Raw genomic sequence first — 11,400 nt, forward strand, 5'->3', positions numbered from 1 at the left:
TTTGCTCTTTTTTTTTTTTTTTTTGCAAATTTTGAAACAAGAAAGCTGTGTTTTCCCTGACAGCATGATCCATCACTGTGCAAGGAGGCACACAGATTGCACACACACACACACACACACACACACACACACACACTATAAATAAGAAAAATCAGATATTCAGAGGAGAAGACAGCACACAATTTTTACATAACTCTTAACACTGAAGCAAACAATCAAAGAAAAGTCTAGTGCACACATGCAACAGAGGGAATAAAACACACAATACAAAAGGACTGACACACACACAGACCTTTTGCAGCACAGGAAAGATTAATATGAAGCTTGCTGGAAAGGCAAGTGCCAGGTCTTCTGGCAGGTGAGGGAGAGCGGGTTGGGGGAGAGCTAGAGCTAGAGCTAGAGTAGCCATGACATCAGTGCTGCCAGGGGAAGCAAGGAAGAGGGAGCAGTGTCTGCACCTGACGTCCCCGAACTTGCACCACCTCCGCTCAGTCCAGAAGTGGGCACCAGCAGTGGAATCACTGTCTCTTCCACAACAATTTCATGTTTCAGCGTGAGCCTCCCACTACCAGAGGAGGAGCTGGAGCTGGAACCAGGGATGCTGAGTGCGCTGGCTCAAACAATTCTGGGGACTGCAGGGGAATCAGAGTTTGTGCTCCACACCCCTCAAATTACCCCTAGACCCAGGTCTCTGGAAAGCAGCACCTCAGAGGAGGCTGAGGTTGTGGAGGCAAGTGGCTCAGCTGAGGCAGCTCCTCCTGCTGTTGAGCCTCAGTCTGCTGAGGAGTAGGAAAAGGCAGATCCTCACCCTCAACCCAGAAATGGGGAAGTAGTATAGTGTGGGAGCATTTTGAGGTGGCAGATGATCCCAGGTTTGCCATCTGCCAGCACTGCTGAAGGTACATGAGCCATAGCAAGGACGTGAGACACTTGTCCACCATAACCATGCTGCTGCACCTGAGGAGGCACCACCCCCTTACCCGTCTTCCTGCTGCTAAGCCTGGCACCAGTGCGAGTGTGCCAAAAGGGAAGTCCCTCACTTGCTCCAAAGCCCCCTTCCCCCCAAAGCAGAGGCAGGCCATCCTGGGTCAGTGGAGGAAAGGTGGACAGAAACGGAGGTGCATTGCCAAGGCGAGCGAGATCATCCAGAGCATTGGGGAGATGATTGCTGTGGATAGCCAGCCCTTCTCCCTAGTTGAGCGGCCAAGGTTCAGGCAGTTCATAGCACTTCTGGCCCCATTTCCCAAAGTGCCCGTATGTACCACCTTTAGCAGGGTGGTGGTGCCCTCCCTGTATGAGGCATGCAGGGAGTACTTGAACAGAGCTGAGTGGGGTACCATCTCCCAGATCTTGGTGGTCCTCAAGCCCTTCCTTGAGGCCACTGAGACCCTTAGCGCTGGCGATGCCCTCCTCAGCCAGGTGATCCCCCTAGTGAGGCAACTGGAGAACCAAATGGAGAAGTTCCAGGGGATCAATGTTCCTGGCTGGGGCAGGCCACTGTCACCAGTTGTTTGCATTGTAATTTGTTCCCTCTCAGGATCAGGCCTGAGAGACTGGAGGCAAGGTGGGTTTTTTTCGTGAGGAATGTGCCCCCACAGGTATTTGGGTTTTGTTGTCTTTGATAGGTTCTGGTGTGCAGTTTGTAGAGGTACTGGAGATAGTTGGCAGGTTTTGTGTTTTGAGCTGTAGGAAGTTGGCTTCAGTTCTGGTGATGAGGTTAGGTGCTTGTTTGAATGTACAAACTACTTTTCAGAGCTGGGCCTATGAACTGCACTTCATCAGCCTCCTAGGTAGTAGGTACAGAAACTCATGGGCTCAATATACACAGTGGACCTCTGGCACACTGTGACTGGCCGGACATCTGACACCCCAGGTACATCTGCACTTTTACCTGCGCTGCTACATTCCCCTTTCCCTGCTACCCACCACCCCAGCCTGTCCCTCACCCCCCGACGCCTCCATTTCCATTTTGACTGACTGGCTTTCTTGCCTGCATTGTGGGCCAGACCAGCCTCTGGCTTCTTTACTATTCCCTCCATCCAGGACCAACTGCAGGTACCTCCTCAGCCTGAAAAAGGGGTTTTCAACCCAAAAGCTTCCAAAGATACATTATTTTAAGTACTCCTTTTTTTTCCCCATAATACACATATAGACATAAAAACACAAGATAAGCCATCACACACCATGAATAACATCATACGTCCAACACAACACAGCATCTTTACTTCTTGCTGTCAATTCTTTTATAAAAAGAAAGGCTCTGTAATAGTTCTGTTTGGGTACCTTTGATGCTGGTGCTACCGGTGTTGAGCCAGCTAAGTTATTTTACCTGTTGTCACATAAAGTGGTGGACCTGGTGTGAGGCTGTAGGGGAGGAGGAGGCCTCGCTGGGGCACACTGCCGTGTTGTGCAGAGGCCCAAGTCCCAAGAAGAGCACACCTTAACACACACACAGTGTCACTCCATAATCCAGGAATGTAGGGAGAGTGATCCAGAAAAATTGCAATGAAATGAGGAGAAATCTTTGGAGAAGAATTCTAAGGGAAAGGCTGAGGGAAGAGGAACCTGCCTATTCTAATGGTTACCTTGCTCTGTTAACGTCCTTGGTAGTTATAGGAACTTTTTTTTTGCCTGATTCTTTTTCCCACTAAAAAATGCAGCTTTAGGTTGACTGAAACCTGTCATGATCTCATGGTAATTTCAGCTAATTATTCCAACCATAAAAACATTTTAAGCAAATTCTCAAAAAGGAACACCTCACTTTGACATGATCTAAGCAATGCATTTTGATTTTTCCATTTGAAACATTCAATTTTGAAACTGTATTTTAAAATCTCAAAAATGTCATTAAACCTGCTGTTTTGAGTCAAATAAAAGGTTTCATTTCACCCAAAATATTTGTAATTATTTTTCAGAACTGCTAGTGAACCAAAAAGAAAACAAAAAACCCAGCTGTTCCAACAACTCTTGTCCTGAGACCCTGGATTCAAAGGGACAGCAATCCTGTCTCTGAATTCATACATCAGATTCTACTAAGAGAGGAGCATAACTTCTCTGAGTCATGAAGATCCAGTTTTTGAACTAACTATATTCCTCTGTCTTCCCCTTCTGTAGGACTAAGCTGAAACTAACAGATTTACCAGTATCAGGAATTTAAAAAGGATTCACTCTCTTAGCCCAGCATGTGGTCAAGGTACAGAGGGAAGCAGGAGAACTACAAACACCACTGAAACTATGGACTAAACACTGTTGCAACACAACACAACAGACCTCAATAGCTTCCCATTGAACTCTGCAAGCCAGCATTTGCCTTCTTTTTAGCAAACACAGGTTGCACTGCCCTACAAAGATCTGCCAGGATAGCCAGATTTGGGGAATGAAAAGTCATACCTCTCAACTGACACAACCAAGCTGGCTATGCTCTCCCCCTCTTTACACCAAAAAAGGTTGTTTGGCTAGCAGAGCTTATGTTGCTCAGGGAGGTGGTTCAGATATGCCAGCAAAAGAACACACATGTACAGGCATAGCTGCAGACCCTGTGCAGTGCAGTCCTCAGCAGAGAGCTCTGAGAACCACTCAGGCTTGTCTCTCTTCTTATCTCTGGACCTGACCCAGTCAAATCAGGCTCGGAAACCAAAATTCCACGCTCTCATGTTAGAGTAATGCCACCAGAGTTGATGGAGGAGCTACACCGATGAAGTGACCAGCGCGCTAATATGGGAGTAGGGAGAGGATAGAACCACCACTGTCCACGTCCTGTGGTTTCATAGTTTCATAGTAGCTAGGGTCAGGAGGGACCTGAACAGATCATCTAGCCTGACCCCCACCACAGGCAGGAATGAATGCTGGGTTCACAAGACCCCGGACAGGTGATCATCCAACCCCCTCTTGAATTTGCCCAAGGTAGGGGCTATGACCACTTCCCTGGGAAGTTGCTTTCAGATTTTGGCCACCCTAACTGTACAATATTGCCTCCTGTTCTCTAACCTAAACCTGTTCTCCATCAGCTTATTACCATTGCTCCTCGTCATCCCAGGTGGTGCTGGGGAGACTAGGGCTCTTCCTATTTGCTGATGATCTCTCCTGATGAGTTTGTAGGCAGGCACCAGGTCCTCCCTCAGCCTCCTCTTGCTGAGGCTGAACAGATTCAGGTTCCTCAGTCTCTCCTTGTAGGGCCTGTCCTGCTGCCCTCTCACCAAGCAGGTGGCCCTCCTCTGACCCTCTCCAGGCTGGCCACATCCCTTTTGAAGTGCGGCGCCCAGTACTGGATGCAGTACTCCAGCTGCGGCCTGACCAAAGTCACATAGTGGGGGAGTATTACCTCTCTGAACCGGCTTGAGATGCATTTTTGGATTAGCTAGAGAACACAAATCTCCAGAAATATCTGTCTGGCTGAGTTCCAGCCTGCAGGTTGCTGGGAGGAAGCAGACGGGAGGCAGCAAGACGGGGGTCACCACATGCATGTATAGCAAATTCTCATGGCCCCAGGCAGCCTCAGGGCAGCTCTGGCAGGTAAGTGGCGGGGAGAGGGGGGTTAAGGTCCCTGTAGGGAGGAAGCTGAGCAGGGTTGGGGCTGGGGCTGCTGCCCAGCCAGGGGGTGCTTGGGGCTCAGGGCCTCAGTGTACAGCTGCAGGGCCCCAGTAGGGAGCAGGACAGAGCCTCGGGTGGCTCGTTGGGGGAGGGCCGGCTCCCTGATGCCACGTACACTTCCAAGGGGCAGCGGGGACCCATGTGGCCCAGACCTGTATGCAGGGCAGGGGCAGGCTGTGAGCTCTGGCACCACTGTCCTCACTGCAGCTCAGCATGACGGAGATGCAGGGGCACAGAGATCCCCATGCAGCCCTGCTGCACCAGGTCATGCCTGCTAGGCTGCAGAGGCTCGGGGACAGGGAAGCAGGGCAGTAGGGAACAGCGGGGCTGTGCAAAAAATCTACTCAACGCTGCACACCCCACGCCACCCTGGTGAAGCCCTCTATGCACAGGGCTGCAGTGAGGGCAGCGGCGGGGGGCTGAGCCCCTCAGAGCAGCAAGGCAAACAGCCACGGTTCCCTGCCACTTGGCACCAAGGAGGTTTTCCACACAGCTCCTCTGCTCCCTGCAGCGCCAGGTCACTGGGGAGGGAAGCTGGGTGGCAGCTGTTCCCTGCATGCTGTTCTCTGAGGCACTGCAGGGAGCAGAGGAGCAGCACAGGGATCTTCTCACTGCCGCTCTCCCTGCGCTGCCCTGGTGAAGCACCTCCTGCAGCAAGGGCAGCGGCATGGGGTTGAGCCCTTCAAAGCAGTGGCAGGCACAGGGGGCACATCACCAAGGCAGCAGTGGGGGAAGCTTGCAGCAGCAGGATCCCCATGCAGCCCCACTGTCCCCAGCCACTCTGGGTCATGCCCATCAGGTGATGCAGGCCCCAGGGGAAGAAAGCAGGGCAGGAGCCTGAGCCCACAACCTGCGCCTGCCCCCCATACAGATCTGGGGGTATGGGTTTACCCTGCCCCCAGGAGTGCGCACAGTGGGCAAGGAGCTGCCCTGCTCGAGACCCCCAGCAGGGGGGAAGGGGGAAGGGGGCTGCAGACCCAGGTCTGTCGCCCCGGCAGCTGGGGGCCCCCTTTGGCAGGGCTGGAGGTTGAGGGACACCAGCAAGGATGTTGGGTGCTGGGGGGAATGAGAGGCACGACCAGGGCCAGGGGGCCTGTGGGAGGCCTTTAACTGAGTATTTAATTTTTGCTTATTGTAGCCCCCCTGCCCCACTTCCCCCCTTCCTCTGAAGTCCTGGAACACATCCCTATACTTCCTATGTTATTTCTACCTCTGATAACAACGTTTCTGATAACAAAGTGATGTCATAGAATGTATCTACTTTGTTAAGCGCAGTATTACTGTATTCTTGGGGCATAAAGCAATGTGTGTACTGGTAGTGCTGATATGGCAGGATTGGGATTTTCAAAGGGGCTTAAGAGTTTTAGACCCCCAAATCCTGCTGACTTTAAATAAGAACTGAGTGCCCAATTCCTCAAAGCTCCTTTGGAAATGTTAGTCTGAACGCTTTGTATTTGCTTTTACATGGGTGTAGGGATATGACAGTTGACATTTCCATATCACTTCTGGTCACCATGGTTCTGGTTTCTATGACTTCCTCACATCATGTGACAAGGGCCTGTGATGGTGACTGATATTGAAGCCTCAGACATTTCTGAACTGAGCAGGGGGAAGGGTCAATATCCCCATTTCAAGACTGAACAGGGGAATGCACTCACAGGAAGGGAAACCAAATCTCACAGCAGCTCTCTTATCAATAACTCTTTTGTATGGGTGGGAAGTGAAAGCTGGAGGAAAAGTGAGAGTTCTCCTGTTGCAGCTGCTGTCTCACAATGGGTGTGTGGTGATGGCCTCAGAACTGAGGCACACGAAAACCATTTCTCTGCACTGCTGAAGTGAATCTTTAACTTTATGGGCCAGATATGGACAATGCACCCTACAGAAGGGGTGTAGGAGAGGGCATGAGTGACTGATGCCACCTGAGTCAGGGGGGGCATGTGCCTCCCCAATGGCCACTCAGCAACTGGGGAGGTCCCTCACCATGGCCAATCTTGCTGACTAGGGGGGCTCCCTCTGCAGCCAGTCATGCTGACCAGGGGGGTCCCCCCATGCCTGGGAGTGCCAGCAGTGCTTCACCTAGCACTCCCCCTCCCCAGCCAGCACTCACAGGGCAGGCACCAGTGCTCCTGCCTGCCCCACCTGCCCGTCACCTAAGCAGGGAGTGCTGCCTGCCAGGGGATGCACCAGCAGTCTCAGGGGGTGGGAGAAAACTTCGAAAGGAGACAAAAAGAAAGGGGAGGGGTGGGAGCGAGGGGTGATATAATGGTATAACATACATAAATGGAGCCATCAAGGCATACCAGAATGACACCCTTGCATACCATCCACAGAACATTGGTTCATTGAGCTCTTTGTGGCTTGAAAACTGATTGTGTTTAATTTATTCCTGCTGGGAAAATAGTTACCCACCCTTTTCCAGCATTCCTCACTCACAAAAAAGAGTAGTGAGCAAAGAGAAGTCTGCCAGTAAATGTGACTCCAGTGAAGTCAAAGGTGTTACACCTGTTTGAACCAGCTCTGAGAGGATTGCATGTAGCCTATACAGTTGGTTAAGGAAAAAAACAGTGTGTGTCTACGTGTGCACTTAAGCATGAATAAATTTAATGTGCATTAAGCTAATGCACATTGAGCGATTTTTGGCAGGTATCTATCTACATGTGCAAGGTCTTGACGCTAAAGTTAGTGCACTTGGCGCTAAAGGGCAGGTGTAGAAGAAATGATATTTCCCATTTACACCAATGCAACTGCATTTGTGTTTGCATGACCCAAGATTTCCCGCCACTCTAAAAGTCCATTTAGCACCTTAACTAACACTACTCGGAAATGTGTTATTTTGCAGTGCTCCCCAGTTACGGAGCTCCAGCTATGGATTTGTTTCATCCAAACAGCTAGTGACTCCTAAGACTTCTAATTAATCCCCTTCACCATGAGGTGGCACTGTGTTCCGGCCTCTAGCCAGTCGGTACTGCTGTGTGGGGTTTTTTTACCCTCATTCACTCCTCATTCCTCACCCCTCCCTCTTTCTTCACAGCATGCAGTGGAGTCCCAAAGGCTCAGGTCAGGTCTGAAAATTATTATTTTAATTTTAATTTTAACAAAAAGAAATGGGGGAGGAAGCCAATATTCCCTTAATTTAGTACTGTCGGGGATAAGGCCACCACGGCCCCCCTGCGTCAGGGCCGCTTACCGGTTGCCAAGGATCGTCTCACCTGGGGTTGGGCATTTTACACGCGCTTGCCTCGCCTGCCACGACTTTGATGGTAATACCAATTGGTTCAGATGGTCCGGCGTGTGTCGTCCAAAAATGAGACTCCTCGGCGTCCCGCGGGTCCTGTGTCAATGAGGGCTCTGCCACCCCTACACCCTCGCCCATTCCACCAGGAGGTGTCCGCCTATCCGGTCCGGCCACATATACATAGGTCACTCAGATTGTCCACAACGGAAATATAATCAACACAAAATACGATGGCCAAGGGGTTCCCTTGATCAGGGCGACTGCTTCAGTCCTCAGCCGCCGTCCTCCAATGCCCCTTGTACTCTGTGGGGTTGAATCCCCTTCTCTGGCTCTCGCAGAGCCCCTCTTGGGTCCGGGGTACTGCCCCCTTTTTACAGTCAAAGCTCACTGTGACTGGTACACCCCTATCACAGGAGCTACAGTGTCCACAGTCAATCAGGGCCCTTATTTAGGGCCTATATGGTACTCAGCTACAGCCAGGTTCTAGCCGCTCCTGACAGGGAAACACAGCTGTCCGATGCCCCTCAAGGGCTGGCCGACAGGGCTTGAAAGCCCCGCTGGGGTTACCCCTCTTCCAAAGGCTCCTGCCGCGACTCAGAAGTGCTCGCATCCTCCGCAATGCCATCTCACCGGCTCCATCACCTCCGCAGCCTGCTTCCGGTTCTGCCTCCCTGCTGGCTGGCTCCGGCGTCTCTTCTATGCCAGCCATTGCCGCACTGGCACGTCCCTTCTTCGTGCACCTGGAAAAGGTGAGATCCCGCCCAGCGTCTTGGGCCTGTGGGCATGCGCTAGGCGTGTTTGCACCTAGGCGTGGAGCCTCAGAGCCCGCTGGCTCCTTCTCTCCCTCACAGGTATCCCCTGTTAATTCTTCTGCCCCCCCACCACCTATAATGTATGTCCTCCCGCCCCCCCATACCCTCCACCCATACTCCCTGTGCCCCCTGCAATGTGCTGCCACTGCAGTGGCATAGCTCCCAATGACAGCTGCAGCAGCATCACCATAATGGTGCAAATACAGGCACCCACCATGTAACGCTATTTCCCTTAGCACTATTTCACTATAATGCTCATTTGAAATTGATACCTGTTTCATTTAGCGCTCAGCAAGTTTCATTATAATGCTCATGGTCGCCCTCTTGGGTCATTAAAAACAATTGCAGTCACTATCTTGGGTCATCAAATACTTTCAGTTTCCCTTAACGCTCGTTAAAACCGAGGGGGGGGGCAAAAGTACTGTTTTTTACTGTGCTCCAAGTCCCTCTCCTCTTCCTCTTCTTCCTCTTTCCCCGCCCTGCAGAAAACTTTCACAGGTGAAACTTGCTGGGGGTGGCAACCAGTAAAAAGAAAAAGTGAAGAGAGTGAAAGACCTATACTGTGTAGATTTGCAGTTGTTATTTTTTATATACATACGCATTTTGTATATATTTTATAGGGATGTGCGAAGCAGGCCCTATTCAATTCAGATTCGGCCTGAATCAGGAACAGTGATTCGATTTGTTGATTCGGATCACTGTCCCTGATTTGATTCAGCTGAATCTGAAGATTCGATGCTGATTCTGAGAATCAGAAATTCAGACGTAGACACAGCTTTAAAAGTTTTTTCTACATACCTCGAGCTAGCAGGCACATCTCATGGTCTCTGTGATACTGGAGCATATGGAGCATCCGACAGAGCAGGGCAGCCCTCCACATGCTCAGCAGTGAACCCAGAAGTGGACCAGAAGTACTTCTGGTCCACTTCCAGGTCTGGTGGGAACCATGCGCCCCACCCCAGTGCCTCCCTGGCTCAGCGATTGGCTGCAGGGCGTCCCTGGGTGCCCCCTCTCCTGCAGACCCAGGAGGCAGTAGTCACCAATGCCTCCTTCTGGTCCGCTTCCAGGTCTTCTGCTGAGCGCACTGGGGAGCCCCCCGTGCTTCTGTGGGACACTCCATGCGCCCCAGCATTGCAGCACTCATGAACCCCTGATACCTAGAGGTATGTAGAAAAAATATTTAAATCTATCTTTATGTCCAAATCTCCAAATCTCTCTGAATCCATTACAGGGTACTGTAATTCGATTCAGATTCGAAGATTTGGCCACCGAATTGGGCCGAATCTCTGCCAAATTGAGTCAGGGACTGAAGCTTCACACAGCTGTAATATTCTATATTGTAAAGGTCCTGGGGAGGAGAATCCCTCTTTTGGTATAATACTGTTATCCTTATTTATTTAAAACCTTCATTAATTTAATTATCATCTATCATGTATAACTTAATTTTTTTTTTAATTATCCCTTTTCTTTTACAAGAAGAAGAAGAAAATTCACTGCACCCCACCCCCTTTTTAATGAAGTGTTTTATTTGTGCTGTATATATGTGTCATGTTTTCTTTGGGGTAGGTGTGTGTTGTGGTTCTTGGAGATCATGCCCGCCTCAGCATAGGGATGCTGTGTTTGTGGGTTTTCACAGAGTCATGGTATTAATGGAAAGAATTGTAGAGTTCCAATGTGCACTGTTATTGGAGGGAGGTCAAATGCTTGTTAAGTGCTAGGGTGCAGCCAGCATTTCTTGTAAGAAAAAAGACTAAACAAACCCACCCACCCCCAGCGGCAAGCAGGCAATCTGCAAAACTTCTCCCTGCATGGACCTCCCAGGGCCTTTCACCTTTAGCAAGTCTTTAATGCATTATAATGCATTTCATATGCATGGTCACTGAGGAGGGGTCGGGGGTTGGGGTTAGCGCCTGCTGCTGCAGCTCCAAAACAGCTTCTTCTTTTTTCTGACCCCCTGGCAGTTTTTCTTTGCAGGCTGTACTGCTTTTGCGAGGTACAATGCAAAAATGATTTTTGTTCAATGCTTTCTTTGCAATACAATGTTTTCTTTACAAAATCCTGCATGCAGCACCTTTTGGGGTCAGGTTTGCAGACTGTCCTCACCTCCCCCACATCCCTGACTGGCTGCAACCCACTACCCCCCTGGAGAGAGTTCATCAGATTTTGGTCAGGATTGCTTTGTCCTCCCTTTCCATATCTCTCCGTTCAGGCTTCTCAAAAGACAAGGAGAAAGTTAGAGGAAAACGAGAAGCAGCACTCCCAAGGCAGCTCCTGGGTAATCTGTTCAGCTACCTCTAGGCCTCTACAGAATCAAGTGTATTCAAAGAAAGCATCATGGCAGGAGAACTTCTTTTCATCCAAATTCAAGAAATGTCTCTGCATTTCAAGTCAGAGCACTGGATAATTCCTCCCAGGGGCTCTATACTAGGTATCAGCATGTCCTCATCAGATGGGTCTCAGCTACCTCAGGGAGTCACCCTAGCAGGGAGCTGCTAACCAGCCAAGGCCAGGGGTTCAAAAAGCACTCTGCTCCCTATAGAGAGGTCAGAAGTGTTATGCAACATATGGCTATCCCCAGACATATTATTGAGGTTCCTGGAGGGGAGGCCAACCAATCTGAAATACGGGCCCTGACCACCTTTGTGTCTAGCCTGGGAAGCTACTGCACTCCCACCCCTCACTGGCTGTAAACTGCTCCCCCACTCCCAGGTCTGATGCTTAAAGCGGTTCGTTTCTCTGGAGGCCACCAAAATCACAGACACA

The sequence above is a fragment of the Crocodylus porosus genome, unplaced genomic scaffold (genome assembly GCF_001723895.1).
Source record: "Crocodylus porosus isolate Cpor-Errol unplaced genomic scaffold, CroPor_comp1, whole genome shotgun sequence".
In the NCBI taxonomy this organism is placed as follows: Eukaryota; Metazoa; Chordata; order Crocodylia; family Crocodylidae; genus Crocodylus; species Crocodylus porosus.